Source organism: Nycticebus coucang, chromosome 9 (assembly GCF_027406575.1).
Source record: "Nycticebus coucang isolate mNycCou1 chromosome 9, mNycCou1.pri, whole genome shotgun sequence".
In the NCBI taxonomy this organism is placed as follows: Eukaryota; Metazoa; Chordata; class Mammalia; order Primates; family Lorisidae; genus Nycticebus; species Nycticebus coucang.
The window spans coordinates 1,052,467-1,068,654 of NC_069788.1; the positions used below are offsets into that span (position 1 = coordinate 1,052,467).

The 16,188-nt window shown below is 44.4% G+C and overlaps 1 non-coding gene across 1 annotated transcript; it reads right to left on the reverse strand.

The window, feature by feature from the left end:
- Positions 1-5,392: 5,392 nt before the first annotated feature.
- Positions 5,393-5,499, reverse strand: LOC128595016 (U6 spliceosomal RNA). The gene has a single exon (XR_008382711.1). It is a non-coding gene; the product is annotated as a U6 spliceosomal RNA (small nuclear RNA).
- Positions 5,500-16,188: the final 10,689 nt, after the last annotated feature.

Below are 16,188 nucleotides of genomic sequence, written 5' to 3' on the forward strand. Positions count from 1 at the left end.
CACCCACACACGTGGAGTGCAGGCCGCATCTCTGGTCCCCTCCTCAGCTGGGCCTCCTTAAGGAGCAGAGGGAAAGGCCCCATATTCTGTTCAATTTCACTTTCCGCAGGAGTCTTACTTTGAAGCGGATGTTCGCATATTTCTGAAAAGTTGAGTGTAATCACATTCAGGCTTAGTGACTAGTGTCTGAAATGTAGTGTAGTGATGCCTCATGTCTGCTTGTTCCTTGGCATGTTAATAGAATTGCAAGGAACTTAATATCTGTATTAAGATATTTAAATTAATTCAAGATACAGAATCAAGGAATGCTCTGAAAATCCATTTTATGTGAACCTTTTATAAGGTGAATAACTTCTTATTTTTTCAAAGCTCATTTTTCACTGAGCAAGATTTCTTAAAACAAGGTGCTTCCATATTCGGTTTCCAGACAACATATTGGCCGATACGTATATCACATAAAGCTAATGGTGACATTTGTCCTTCGTTCTTGTTTTTCTCATCTGCTAAGAAGTGAGGTACACATGTCACAACAGCTGTTCCGAGGAGTTGGTATCTGGGTAAGTGTTAGTCCTTATTAGTATCAGTGAGTTTGGAAAGCTCTGAGCTCCTGGGCTTGCATCTCAAATGCAGGTACCCGCTGTCTCTGTTGATTTCTGTCACTTGGTATCTGAAGTATGAGCGATGACTTGGTTAAAATTTAAAGCATTGAACCAAGAGCTCGTTCAAGGTTTGTTCCAGATTCTATATCTAGCATCTATTATTAATTAAAAAAAAAACCTAAACCTCTGCAAAAACCCCCCAAAACAAAAGACTCTTATAAAACAAGATGTAATTCAATTAAATGGTTTAATTTAGGAACTAGTAGAAACCAGTTTCTTGGCTAAATCTCGTGTTTGTTTCCTGACTGGCTTACACTCTCTCAGGGATGTGATGTGGTGCATTCTTACCGGGAGGCCTAGTCTGCTTTTTGTCAGGGATATTTTTCCTGAGAACTTTAATTCTTTTCAAATTCATCATCTTTCCTTTCTCTTTCTTACTTTTTTTTTTTTTTTTTAACTGAGAGGGCTGACTTTAAAAATGAGTTCAGAATCTCAGCGGATTTCAGAGTTGTGATGAATCCTGCGGCCTCCCTGGCTTCTCACTCCTCATCTTTCCCCGTGATGTGTTTGCCCCTCTAATACTCTTTAACCCCGGGGCTTACCTTATCTCTCTTGGCTCTTGTGCTTCTCTTATCTTTATCCCGTTAGCCTGAACTGATGTAATTTGTTTTCCTTGTGGTTCCTCCTCTTCTGTAGAGACTGAGCCCTGGCTGCGGGCGTTTCTCCGCCCTCCCATCAGTCTTGCTCAGCTCCATCTCGGCCTAACACACTTTCCATGAAAGTTTACAGACAAGCCCAGGCTTCGCTCGTGTTCTAGATTTTCATCCCTCTTTGCAGAGGAGCATACGACACCTGCCAACTCTAATGTCTGCAAATTTGTTTTAGATGCTGTTTGTTTCCTGATAAGGACTTAATGCTGGTATCCAGTTTGGGCTGAGTGGTTGATCTCAGCTTTGAGCAAATATTTGCTCCACTGGTTTGGCCTGTGCAGCAGTGAGTGTGGCTGTGTAGAACTTCTGGTCTACCTTGCGATGTGATCTTGGGTAGGTCACCGTGTCTGTCTGTGGCCCTCAGGAAAATAAAATTGGATATACCATTATTTTGCTAATATAAACATTTAAACAGTACCATTCTAAAAGAAATTCTGAATTTTCTTTTTCTTCTCTCTCTTTTCTTTTTTTCTTCTGTCCCGCATTGACAATACAGATCAGGTGTGGGAGCTGGGGCCAGGTACGGAGCTGGGGCCAGGCATGGAGGTGAGATGGAGGTGAGGCCAGGCACGGAGGTGAGGACAGGCATGGATGTGGGGCCAGGCACGGAGCTGGGGCCAGGCATGGCGAGGTTCACTGCACCTCCTCTTTCATAGTCAGGATCAGAACAGATCATGCAAAGCACCAGGAGGCCTGAGTCTCTCCTGAGATCTCATGAATAATCTCAAGTTTCTTTGCTTTGGGTTAAGGATGATTTCAAGTTATGTGGGATATAGATCTTGAACCAAGAGCACAGGCTCTATAAATTTATTTGTATTTATCTTACATGAACAACATTGGCAAATATAGCTTATTATAGTTGACATATTCAGTTGCAATTTTTTGCCACATTTCAGATACCAGCCACAGTCCATGGCTAAAATGGAGGGTAGATATTGGAATCTTGGCTGGAACTGCCGGGCTAGATGGCCCCAGAGGTCTCTGCTGGCTCTTTCCTTACGTAAATGTGTGGCGCACTGGGCAGGCTGGGGTCTGTCCACAGAGGAAGCTGACAGCTCTTGGGACCTTGACTCCGCAGTTGACTGGCAGATGGAAGGCAGGAGGTTTTGGTCCAAGAAAGGATCGGTTGTCAACCCTTCCTCTTACAACAGGCCTGGCCTCACTTCGGCCAGCATAGTCCTGGGAATTTATTTAGTGGATGGAATTAAACATGAAGCAAATGTTTCCCAGAGGGCATTTTGACCCGGCCTTTTCTTTCAGTTTTCAAGCTACCAGGAAAATAGCCCTGGGAGAAAGTTTTCTCACCATAGGTACTGTCGGTTAGGTGACAAGAATTTAATAAGGTATAAGGTGACCACAGAGCCTGGTAGGAGTCACATGCCCTGGAGTCAAGTGTCACGTGGTATCTCAGGAGCTCAGAAAATTGTTGGGGAAAATCTTTGACCTTGGAGAACAAGGGGTCCTAGGTCTGACAGAACGGCTGGACTTGCAGTCAGAGAAGGCAGAACACACATCATATTTCCTATTCCTTAGTTATTGAGAAACTGGAATAAAAGATCAGGTAACAATGAACTAGGGACCCACTCACAATATATATTTGCAACATAAAGTCAGATTATAAGGGACAATTATGCAGTATAAGGAGTTATTATATTAACATGAAAATGATAATGTTCAATAACATAATTACCAAACTTATCCCTAAAAACTAAAGGCAATGTTATAGTGAATAGAAACAAAGGTTAAGGTAAAAAGGAGGCTATTTATCTAAATACCTATTGTCCTAACCCAAAGGCTAACCATGAGGAAGTCCCTGAGGAGAGAAAGTCTGCCTGGGCAAGGGTCCGGCTGTGACCTGGACAGGCCGCCAGTAATCCCCAGCCTCAGTTTCCCCATATGGCAAAATGGGAAAATATTAGCAATAATTCTACTGCATAGAATTGTTAGATTAAATGATAAATACATAGAAAATAGAACAGTTGTTGGCACAGAAACTCACTCAGTAAAGTAGCTATGACTGAATACATCTTTGAACAATCAGAATAACTTAGAAGACCCTCTGATAAAGTAAAAGGTTCTTAGGAAATAATTGACAAACAACCATCTTTGTTTCTATGGACAGCACCAGCCTCTTCCAGGCAATCTCACAGTCACTGAAAATGTTGAACAGCCACATTTTGTTAGTCCGACCTCTACACTTGACTCACTATGTAAATAGATTCCAATATGGAACCAAATTTATTTGGAATCATTCAACTTTTTTCTGCAATAAGGCACTTATGGAGTGCCAGCCCATAACAGTTGGAGTAAAGCTGGAGTTGGACGATGCTGAGCCAGAAATAAACAGGCTAAGAAGATGCACAGATCCCAGAGTTTACCTGTACAGACCCAGCTGCTCTGCCATGGTTTTGTAGGCTGGGACTATGTTTTCATTCAAGGGACTCTTTATATTGTCATAATCATCTTATTGATGCAAATGAGGTTAGTGGTTATTATGGTTTATTGCCTAGAATTAGGATTTGCCTTTCATGTTTTGATTGCTGTTTTGCCCCCCTCAGACAGTACCCTTCTAATCATGGTAAACTTTTCTATTTAAGGTTTCTATCTGATAGACAGGTATAACAAATTTATTCATACATTTATTCATTTGGTAGTTGAGTACCCACTCTGTGCCAGCCATGTAGGAATATGGTAACAGCTGTGGTTAAGATGGACTTTCCTGCCCTGTTTGGGCCTTACAGCTAGAAAGGGAGGGCAGTGGCGTCAAAACTGCAGAAGCAATCAGATAATTCTAGTGCATATCAGTGTGTGCACTGACAGAATCATGGGGGTGTGAGGTTCACACTCAGGGTGTGGGGGAAGCTTCATGGAAGATGTGACATTCCGATGAGCCCTGGAGCAAGGAGGAGTTAGTGGGATAAAGAGTGCCGGGCAGGGGTGGGAGGGAGAGGAGAAAGTGTTTCAGCAAAGGAAACAGCCCACATGAAAGAATAGACGTGAGCCGTGGCCCTTGGTGAGCCATGGGGAGAATGGCTCCAGTGACCCCGTAAGGGCCAGGCTAAGAATTTTAGATGGTTCTAGAAGCAGTGAAAGCTCTGATATGTTTGGAGAGGAGCTAGTCTCGGGATCACAGAGACCGCCTGGCTGTGGAAGGGATGAGACCATGGAAAGAGATGGAGTCGGGGGGGTGGCGCCTGTGGCTCAGTCGGTAGGGCGCCGGCCCCATATACCGAGGGTGGCGGGTTCAAACCCGCCCCGGCCAAACTGCAACCAAAAAATAGCCGGGCGTTGTGGTGGGCGCCTGTAGTCCCAGCTGTTCGGGAGGCTGAGGCAAGAGAATCGCTTAAGCCCAGGAGTTGGAGGTTGCTGTGAGCTGTGTGAAGCCACGGCACTCTACCAAGGGCCATAAAGTGAGACTCTGTCTCTACAGAAAAAAAAAAAAAAGATGGAGTTGGTAGGGAAGGGAAGAGACTGTACCAGGCGTTCTCAAACTTTTTAAACAGGGGCCAGTTCACTGTCCCTCAGACTGTTGGAGGGCCGGAGTATAGTTTAAAAAAAAAAAAAAACAACTATGAACAAATTCCTACGCACACTGCACATATCTTATTTTGAAGTAAAAAAACAATGGGAACAAATGCAATCACATCCCCTCACATGGCCCGTGGGCTGCAGGTTGAGGACCCCTGCGTGTAGACCAACAACAAGGCTTAAGGCTCTGGATATGGAGTGAGGGGGGAGGGGGCTCCAGGGCAGCCCAAATTCTTCTGAGCCTGGGGGCCAGTGCTCCCATTCCCTGAGCCGGGCAGTGGCAGTGCAGAAGGTCTGAGGGCCGGCCCAGCGAGACACGCAGGTGAAACACTCACGGTGACCTGTAGGCCGGCCACCGGATGTGGGTCTAGATGTCCAGAGGCTGAGGAGCCGTTAGGACGGTATCTGAAACATGCCCTGGGTTTCATTCCCTAGAAGCTATACCGGAATGGTGGCTTGAGAAAATTGACAAGGCTTGACAATTGAAGTTAATCATGACTTTATTATTTGTAAAAAGATTCAGGATTGGACATAACTTTTTTTTTTCCATTTTATAAAAATATGGACCGCTTCACGAACTTACATGTCATCCTTGCGCAGGGGCCATGCTAATCTTCTCTATATTGTTCCAATTTTAGTATATGTGCTGCCGAAGCGAGCACGGACATAACTGTTAACAAATAAAAGAAACTAAATTCTCCTTAAAACTGCTTCTTTGCAGAGTCTGGGGTACATACTTACGTTTCTTACCTCTTTTGTATCATATCATAATTTTAACCAATTTATTTTGCAAGTAAGTCTAAACCTTGGAAGTGTAGGTCTTGCATGAGTTAAATTGCACTTTAACATCTTAATTCTGCTACCTTTCTTTCAGCTGGTGCTTCTTAGGTGGTTATAGATATGAGGGCCAGATTATTGCTTCCACTTACTGGGGTTTCGAACTCAAACACAGGGCTGGGCATGACCCTAAATGATTTAGGGAGTCGTGGGGACTGTGGGGTAATCACGTGCCCATTTAAAGTTGTCTGTGCTTTTGAGAACTTATCCACAACAGCTTGCCCAGACCAGGGTCGGAAAGTGTTTCTCTTATGTTTTCACCTAGTAATTTCTTAGCCTTGGATCTCACGTTTCAGTCTTCCGTCCATTCTGAGTTGATTTTTGTACGTGGTGGGGCAGGGCCTGGCTTCACCATTCTGCATGACCTTGTCCAGGTTCACGGTGCTGCTGCTTGAAGAGCCTGCCCTTCCCGCCATGTGTGTTTTTGGCATCTTTGTGGAAGATCAATCAGCTGCAGATGTATGGATTTGTTCCTGGGCTCTGTATTTTGTTCTTTTGGTCAATGTGTCTGTTTTTATCCAGGATTATGCTGTTTTGATTACTGTAGCCTTGTACTGTATTATAGTATATTTTGAAATCAGAGTGATGCCTTCAGCTTTGTTATTTTTGCTCCAGATTACTGTTGTTATTTGGGGTCTTTTGTGATTTTTAAATTTTGGGATTATTTTTTCTGTTTCTATGAAGAATGTCATTGGAATTTGGATAGGGATTGCAATGAACTTTTGGATCACCTCCGACAGTGTGGGCATCCTAAGAATATTAATTCTTCCCATCTGTGCACATGAGATATCTTTACATTTATTTGTGTATTCTTCTATTTGTTTTGTCAGTATTTTATAATGTTCAGTAAACTCCTTGTACCGGGAAAAAAAAAAATCCCACCACCAACAACAAAAAAACAATGACCAGAGTGAAAAGACAATCTATAGAATGGGAATAATATTTGCAAACTGTACATCTAACAAAGGGTTAATATCCAGAGCACTAGTTATATAAGGAACCCAACTCGATAGCAATAACCAAACAATCTGATTAGAAATGGGCAAACGGCTTGAATAGATAATTCTCAAGAATGCATGCACGTGGGTGCGGTGTCTGTGGCGCAAAGGAGTAGGGCACCAGCCCCATATGCCGGAGGTGGCAGGTTCAAACCCAGCCCCAGCCAAAAACTGCAAAAAAAAAAAAAGAAAAAGAATGCATGCACATGGCCAGCAGGTCTCAACATCACTGATCATCGGGGAGATAGAAATGAAGGCACAGTGAGCTGTCATCCTACGCCTGTTAGGGTGGCTGTTATCAAAAAGACAAAAGACGTGGAGAAAGGGCACTTCTACAAAACATTGGTGGGAATGTGGATTCACACAGCCATTGTGGAAAGTGGTATAGAGATTCCCCCAAAATTAGAAGTAAAATTACCAAATGATCCAGCAATCTCACTACGGGGTACATCTCCAAAGGAAAGGGAATCAGTGTCTCAGAGCTGTCTGCACACCCACAATCACGGCTGCAACTGCTCACAACAGCCAAGACGGGGAATCAACCTAGTGCCATCAACAGTGAATGAACAAAGAAGTATCCATTATCTTTAGACCCTTATAAAGAAAATATGGTGTATATACACACTGGGAGTGTGGTGCTAGACATATATACGTGTATAGTGGAATCCTGTCATCTGCAGCACCGCAAAGGACGTTATATCAAGTGGAATAAGCCAGCCACAGGAAGGCAGAGGCAGCTCTCAGTCACGTGTGGAACCCACGAAGTTGATTTCATAGGAGTGGAGAGAAGCATGTGGTCACGAGAGGACAGCGGGAGGGAGAGGCAGGTCAGTGGATAAAAGGACTGTCCTAGCAGGACAGGGGCAAAGTCTGGTGTTCCACTGCACGGTGGGTGACCGCAGTTAACAAAAACGTGTGTTTCAAGATAGCTAGAAGAAGGGATTTTTAATGTTCTTCCCACAAGGAAATAATGTTTGCGGTGCTAATTACCTGGATTTGTTCATTACACAATTTACACACGTATCAAAACATGATCTTGTACCCACAAATGTTCACAATCATGTATCAGTTAAACATAAACAAGGACAAATATTCATGACCTCACACATGTAGACGCTAAAAAAAGTTGAACTCAGACAAGTGGAGTGTGGCACGGTGGTTATTGAGGCAGGAGAGGGGTGCATAGGGAAAGGGTGGTTTTCAACACAGGGTCCAAACTTCAGTTACATGCAAGGAACAAGCTTTAGTGATCTGTTGCTCACAGCAGTGACTATAATAAAAAATAATGCATTGTATACTTCAAAATTTCCAAAGATAGATTTTTGATGTCTTTACCACAAAGAAATGATAAGCATATGGGGTGACAGATTGGTTGACTAACTTGACTGAATCATTTCACAATGTAAACATGTATCAGAACATCAATTCCGCCTTACAAATATGTAATACATACGATTATTAGTGTCAACGGACTCTCACATCAGTTGTTAGCTGGTGTCATGATGAAATGTGGGCCTCCCACGTTGCCAGATCCCTCAGAGAAGCCAGATACTTGTATTTTTGCACCAACAATCTGATTTTTTAGAATTTGCAACTAAATATGTATTTTTAAAAACCCTACAGCTCCACCCTCCAAGGAGTCTGCTGGAGTAATACGGCTTTGGCTGTGAGTTCCCCCAGCCTGCCTTGGGGTTTTCTTACAGCGTCTGAGCTGACACTCTAACCAGAGGTCACTCAGAAACACCTGCTAATTAGCGGTGTGGTCACTTCACACCCTGCCGGTGTGCGTGCTGCTCAGTGCTTGGCCTCTTAACACATTTGGGGATCTTGATCATCGTGTAGGACAACTTATCACACTCCTCCATAATCAGGAGCTTTCCCTGTGGGACGTGCCTGGGAGGCTGAGAAGCCTACTGTGCTTACCTTACATCTCGGGTGCGTCACAGAACTTGAGACTGTCCCAGAGTGGGGCCTGCTGCCACTCAGCTCTGCCGAACAGGACAGTCTCTGCCATGGCTCCTGCAGACTTGGCCAAAAGCCCAAGAAACCAATTGTGTTCTTTTTCATAATATTTTCAGACCAAAAAAAGTTGCCTGTCCCACCTCCCCTGCAGGCCAGTTTGGGGGAGTTGCTGGTCCCCTCTCTGCTCCTGTCCTCCCTGCTCTTCCCAGGCCAGAGAGCAGGATAAACCCACGACTCGCCGTCCCAGCACCCAGCTGCTGCTCTGGGTTAGGGGCCCACACACGGGTGGGTGTCTGATGTGAGGGCTGGGGTTGGGCTGGCACCCGCTCATGGGGAAGCCTCTTGTGACAGGTCACACGCTCGCTGCTGTCCGCTGGCTGTGACCACTCAATGGCATTTCTAAAAGTCCCTTAGGGCAGTGACAAGAGTGAGGTTTTGAACAACATCAAGCCACCGCCGCCTCCTTTGAAGGTGGTGTCTTCAGAACTCACTGATGGAGAGCAGACAACAGATGTCTGCTCTCATGTCCACTAGTAAAACCGAACTCTGAGGAAAGAGGTCTCTTTAGACACGCTCACAACTTAGTCCCTCCGTGAAGACACAGTTGACGTCACCAATTTTCCTTTCAGGTCTCTCTCAAGATGACAGTTGAACGTGCGAGTCAAGCCAGAGGCTCATCTTCCCCGTGTGCTGGGCACAGCAGGGCTGGCACTTTGGTGTCTGATTCTCAAGGTCTCCCAGTGGATCAGAAGTCCTTTGGACAAGCTTTAGAATCATCTGTCCACTCAAAGCATAATGTTTCCAGCAACAATGATTTATTTTTGAGAAGGGAAGCAATGATTTTCCTATTCAACAAGAAACTCAGTGCAGAATCAAAAGATCTGGGTTGGAAATCAGGCCCTGTTTCTCATTATCTGTGTGTACCTGGGCTCCTCAACTCCTTCCTTGGGTCTGTTTTCTTACTAATGTGGTTAGGATAACAGCTCCTGACAGGATTGTTGTGAGAATTAAATGAGATAACACTTGAGGACATGCCAGCACAGGGCTTGGGGACAGATGTTTAGCAGACTCACGTCCACGTATCTGCTCGTCACACACCAGACAAACGGCGTTGCTGACCACACGGTCCTGTCTGATCCTGACGAGCAGCTCCAGCTATGAAAGGGCAGAGCTGGTCACTTACTGCATTTTAATCCCTCTGTGTTTTAGTAGATTTCCCTCGGTGCAGTGAGGGAAGGACTCAGGAAGAGTTGAGCTCCCTCTCGAGGCCCTGAGTTCCTGCCCCCATTTGCCCCAAATCTTTCCTTTACTTCTTAGTCTCAAAACGGCCTGCACAGTTCACACTGGCTTCTATATTCCTTGGGCATAGTGCTTGTTAAGGATGCACTTTTATTTCAGGGAAGTCATCCTCCTGCTCCAGCCCACTTAGGAACGGGTGTGCCCTGGGTCACGGGCTGGGGCAGGTGGGCACCTGCCACAGAGGCTGGCCTGTTCTCTCGGAATGATTTTTAGGAGTGCTGGTGCCACACTCTTCAAGGCTGCACTCCCGCATTTCAGTTTCAATTTCCTGATAGGTGTTTCTTTGATATTTTAGGGGGTTGCCCTAAGCCTGTCCTTATCACTGAGTGTTCACTTTGACCCCTTGTTTCAGTCACATTGAATTGAATTTTAGATGTGTGGGATTCTTACACTCACATTCCCGCCAGTGTTCTTGGACTCAGTTTGGTTACTTGAGGCTTTGTGTTTTGTGCTCTGGTTCACTGAAAGTCAGTGGTGCTCTTCCCTTCTCCTCTGACCCACAGAGTGGGGACGTGGACAGGAATGCCCTCCACCCAGTCCAGGTGGTGACGGCACAGACACACCAGCTGCTGCTGCTGGTCAGCCCTCGTCAGGAGTCGTTTTGCTGGTGTTGAGTCAGAAATCAGATTTCAAGGTGGTAATAGTGTGGAGGTTGGTGAGCTGCAGAGCTGCTGGTGGGGTTTTCTTTGTTTTGTTTTTTAATCTTCAAAAATCTCTTAGTCAATGTCTTTCACTTTTAGTTTTGCTGTTTTTTAAACTTCTTGGTGCCATTTATTCATGGCACCCTGGTTCTACATAATAACATCTTGGCTGTAGAGAGAGATCTGAAAAATGAATACAAAACAGTGACTATTTTAAAAGTTAGGAATTTTTTTTTTTTTTCAGAAGTGGAAAAGAGGAAGAAGAGGGTTTGGGTTTTATTTTATAATGCCTCCCCGCCCTGGGGCTCTCGCAGGCCTGGTGACATGTCCTAGGCACATCATGTTTGAATCCAGACATGATTCATGACAAAAGAGGGGAGCTGGGCTGTGCACCTCCACCGCGGCCACCATCTCGATTTCTGCATTAGCCAGAGGAATGGGTTTCGTTACCTTTACTTTCAGAACACAGCAGCTTTAGTATGCTTTTTTTTTTTCCCCCCTAACCATTTGGCTGTTAGAAACTAACCTTTTGGTAACCACAGAAGTATAGTAACATTTGTTGAAGCCCAATTATGTGTAAGGCATTATCCTATGGAGAATATAAAGATGGGCAACTTATAGTCTTGTTGGGCAGAAGTAAAACATGCAAAATAAAATTCCACCCAAAGTAAGTATTGACATGTGCGGTCTGAACTAGATGAAGTTTGCTCTGGGAGGGCCGGGCTGCCCCTTCCTGGAGAAGGAAGCTTCTGGGAGGAAATAGGTCTGAGGTGGGTAAGAGTTTGGTAGATAAGTAAATAGCCTAAGAATTTAATTTTCTAGGTAGAAATGAATAACTGAGTAACAAAATAATTTTTGAATAGCTAAATAAATGAACTTAAATGTTAGAAGAGAATTTAGTGTTCCTGCTACAATTTAAATTTTAAAATTTCGAAAGAATTTATACCCACCCCTGATGAAAAGAATGTGCGCTACAAAAACACACAAATACAAACAAATGCAACATGATGGAATCCAGATGACCAATCCAGGTCTCAACCGCCTGTGGTCTGTGGACAAGAAAAGAGTTTAAAATGAATGCAGAAAAACTTTCTGAATTTCAGCCAAATTCCCCTGAATATGCTTGCTATCTCTATGCTGTTGTGGGATGGAAGGGTGATTTGATTCTGGACATTTTATCACAAATTAATTTCGTTCATACTGATGATCCAACTGGGTAGAAGTTCACAAACCCCGAGGGAGAGACACCTGGTGAGAGACGAGCCCTGTCGTTCCTGACGACTTTCTTTTGTGCTGAGAATACTTCTCTTCCCAGGTCACTGAGCACCAGTCCCATGGGGAAAAGGATGCTGCCCCATGCACAGGAATTGTCATCGCGAGGGCCACCTCACCTCGGAATTACACTGCCCTTCCCGAAGACTGCGGGCTCCGTGCCCAGCAAACGCTTTGCACATCTGCTATGAAGACACTCCAGTTCCCAGTTCCCATTAAGAACAAAGGAAGAGAAAGATTAGGAAGTCTGCCCAGGGTCTTTACAGATTTAAACTCAGATTCAAACCTACAAAGCCTGTGTTCTTTTCATCAGGGATTCTGACAGTTCTAAGTAGTAGGTTATTTGAGAGAGCTGTTTTACACTTGCTCATGGAGAGTCTTAACTGTTAAGCAAACAAATACATAAAAAGCACAACAATTTAATTTTGTTTATATGGTGTTTCCTGAAATTCTTTCATCAAGGAGCCTCTTTCCACAAGTAAGGTGTGGGGCGTTAGCTGCCTGATTAACAAAAACATACTTGAGAGATGTTGTCATAAGCCAAGATGTGAAATAACAGATCAGGGCGTGAGTTCACGAGCCTTCTCTACTGATATTCATAGTAATACTAGGAGGAAAATATCCACACCTACCTTCAGAGCTTTATCAGATTTTCTAGAAAGGCTGTGAGAGAGGTTAGGTTTTTGTGTGCAAACATTTTAGTTTGATAAAGTTTATTTTCCAACCCCTCTATTAACTATTGAAGAAAGCAGGAAGAGGGAAGGAGAGGCGGAGGCGGCGGGACGCAGAGTCACGATGGTTCACGAGATCTGAGGATCTTTGCTGTTCCCTGGTTTTGTCAACACGTATTTCCCATTCGAGTCTTTTTCTTACTACCTATAGTGTCTCAGTGGTTAAGAAGGAAATTGGAAAGAAAACACTGACTTTCCCTTACGTTTCGCAACACAGTCCTTGTCTCCTGGAGAGTGATACAGCGTCTGGCTTTATCACACACTGTAGGTAGTGACCTTGGAAAATTTATTAAACTTTAGTATCACATATTAAATGTAATCATCAGACTGCTAGATCCACATTCTCTGCTGGACATGTCAACAATAATGTGGGGGACAAAGTGCCGAGTCCCAGCACTTTTTTTTTTTTTTTGGCAGTTTTTTTTTTTTTGGCCAGGGCTGGGTTTGAACCCGCCACCTCCAGAATATGGGGCCGGTGCCCTACTCCTTTGAGCCACAGGTGCCGCCCCAAGTCCCAGGGCTTTTATTCAGTGTTGAGATGTAAAGCTTCTCCACAACTACTTTTTCTCTTGTTCTCTTTGAGATATGCATGGTCACCTACAGCTGTGATGTAATGCTGTGTTCCTTTCCATTTTAAATATTAAAGTCTTTGTGCCACGAACGTTTGCAAATGCTGTTTCTAAAATGCCGGCCACGCATGCAGTGCATTTGGGGCTAGGAACCAACAGTGTATGGACCACTCCCCCTTCTCAGGAAGGTACCTCGTGTGGGGACGACCCCAAGCCCGTGCCTGTCAGCACTTGCCCAGCCACTGTGGAGGTCACTCTGTGCCTGAAGATGGTGGCGAGACAGTGCCAAAATATGCCCCATGTAAACAAAATTGCTGCTCTTTTAGGTTATCAAAATTGTACTTGCACATCCAAAGGTAGAGTCAGTTGCTTAAATATATTTTTCTAACAAGATTGGGAATGACAAATGTGCTTTCACGTCAGCAGTGAATTGTTTGATGCTCATCTACACACTTGGCAGGTGTCCCAGCTCTTTGACGAAGGCTAAGGAACTCTGGGTTATAAGCGAAGTGTGTCTTAGATGAGAAAACTAAACCACTGAAAGGTATTTCCATGGACTTGAAAACATCTTTGAGGGGATCACTCAGAAATATAGCTTATTTGGACCAGATCATTTTCATTTTCGGTTTCCTTTTTTCCAAGTCATGGAATAAATTCTTTGATGGAACATACCGGGTTGGCACAGGCTAATGAAAAAGCCACATATTCTTTAAAAAAAAAGTTGGGGGCAAAAGTCCTGGTTATGTTGTTCAAAGAAGACAAGAGCCTTGCAATTAGGTTCATTAATTTAGGTTAGGGTCTGGTTTGCTTTATTCCATGGCTCCCAGAGGAAGATCGATCTCTATACTTGCCTAGTAAAAATATCAGCCTATAATGAAAACATAACTCTTTGATGTATTTCTTTGTAGCGTCTGCTCTCAAGGACTTGGGCCACTCTGCTCTGTCTCCTACTACTGGTGCTTTTATCTAACCCCCAAAAGTCACCCACTAGTGCAGACACTCTGAAGTCCCACTGGGCTCCCATCAGTCCAGGAGAGAGGGCTGACATGACATATTAGTCTTAAATCTAAAACACATGTCTGGAGAATGCCTAGTTTCCTGGCAATAATTAAGAATGCTACTTGGCAGATTGGCAGCCACATAAAACAATCATTAGTAAACCCTGTATTTATTATTTTCCCATTTTATGGAAATGAAACCCACATTACAAATACGTGAAGGGTACTGGACCCAGGATGATGTACAGGTAGAACCAATTATGATGAAGATGAAAAGAACACGGATAGTTTTTCTCAATTCATTTTTCTTATCCCTGAAAAGCCCCCTCCCCCTGCCAAAGGGAGCCACATCAAACATTTTAAAGTTTTTTTCTATTAAGTTTTAAAACCATCTTGGGTAAACTTTTCCCAATGTCTTCATCTGACAGTGGTGCCCCACTGAAGCGTTCTTGTGTATGACCAATTAAGATGCGATCCTACGGTAATGGGAGACTTCTCCTCTATGAATGTTACTGTTGTGAAAAATTCCAGATACTTAAAAAGCCACTTCAAATGTTGTGTGCATATACCATACAGACACACACACACACTCGGATGCTCTGCACTGAGACTGCACAAGTAAAGGGCTTTTCTTAAGATATTAAAGTAATTCTGAGCCACATGGACAGCGCCGTCTGCACCAAGCCTCCCGTGTGGGACTGTCACTTCCCTCGAAGCCCCTGGAGCCTCTCTGTCGGACAGCAGCCAGAGAGGTGGAGGGTTGGGGCCCTGCTCTACTACCCTTTCTGGATGGGGCCGGCGCTGTGCTACGCCCTTTCCCCAGGACTGGCTCCCTGAACGAGCTGTGTTCCCACGTGAAGTGAGGATGCCTGTGATACAGCAGTTGTTTCTGCAGTGCAGGAGCAGCGGAGTTCAGAAGGCCACACACCAGCCAGCATCACGTGGGCCAAACCAATGGCATTGTTCTGGTCAATGTGCTACAAAGTACCTGGATGTTTTCCTCCTAAAGAAATAAAATAAAGGCATTGTTTATAGACTGCATCAGAGAAGGGTAGGGAGATTCTGCTCTAAAACTGTCGGAAAGAATGACTTTGGACGTGAACAGTGAATGGGGCAGAGCTCAGCTGGGCACTGTGCAGCTCAGGCACCGCTTACGCCCGCAGATGGGAGGAAGCAAAGTTCCCTTTCTCCACTTTCCAGGTTCCACGTGAAATAAACCAGGCCATCTAAGGATTAACATTTACTTTGTTTTTTAGTTTGCTGACTCTATGAAAAATAAAATCTCTTTTTGTACAAAGTTCAAATTCCAAATAAAGCCCAGGAATGGGGGATTCAGAAAACTCTCCAGAGGAAATGTTTTAAAACTAGAGGCATCTTAGAAATATACTGCGTTAGAAAGGCTAAACATTGATAGGGGTCGTTTTCTTTTTAGGTCTAACTTTTGTATTTTTCTTAATATTTTCGCTGTATGTTTTAATGGCAGTCTATCATTTTTAAAGGAGAACATAGGCCTGTGTGTTCCTCTTTCATTCTGCTAACACTCCGGTTCCACTGGGGAGTCACCCTGACACACAGAGGCCCTCTTCCAATGGCAGACACCCCCTCCCTTAGTAAGAAGTAGACAGCACAGTCTCACAGCCACATGTGCCGGCGGTTGACGCTGAAGTGATTTGCTGTTCAGTGGAGGTTTCTAACTAGCACTAGGTGAGTTCTAATGATTTAGAAGCACTAGGGACCTTCAATGACACCTGCATGGTTGTAATTGTCACCACAAGTGACGGTGTTGGCAAACTCGTGGTGAGGCACAGAAGCTCTGAAGGTAAAAACAGCAATACACAAATGAAGCCCCTTGGATTCAGTTATGACTCTGCCCTTCCTAACCCTGTGACCACGTGCAAATCCTTCTAGCCCACATCTCAGTGTCCGTAGCTGTCACCAGGGTACAGGCCGAGGAGACCGACGCATGTGTATGGCAGGTGAGTGATGACCTGCATTGTTAGCAGCAGTTGTCACAAGCCGTACAACAAACCTTCCGAGAGTTACG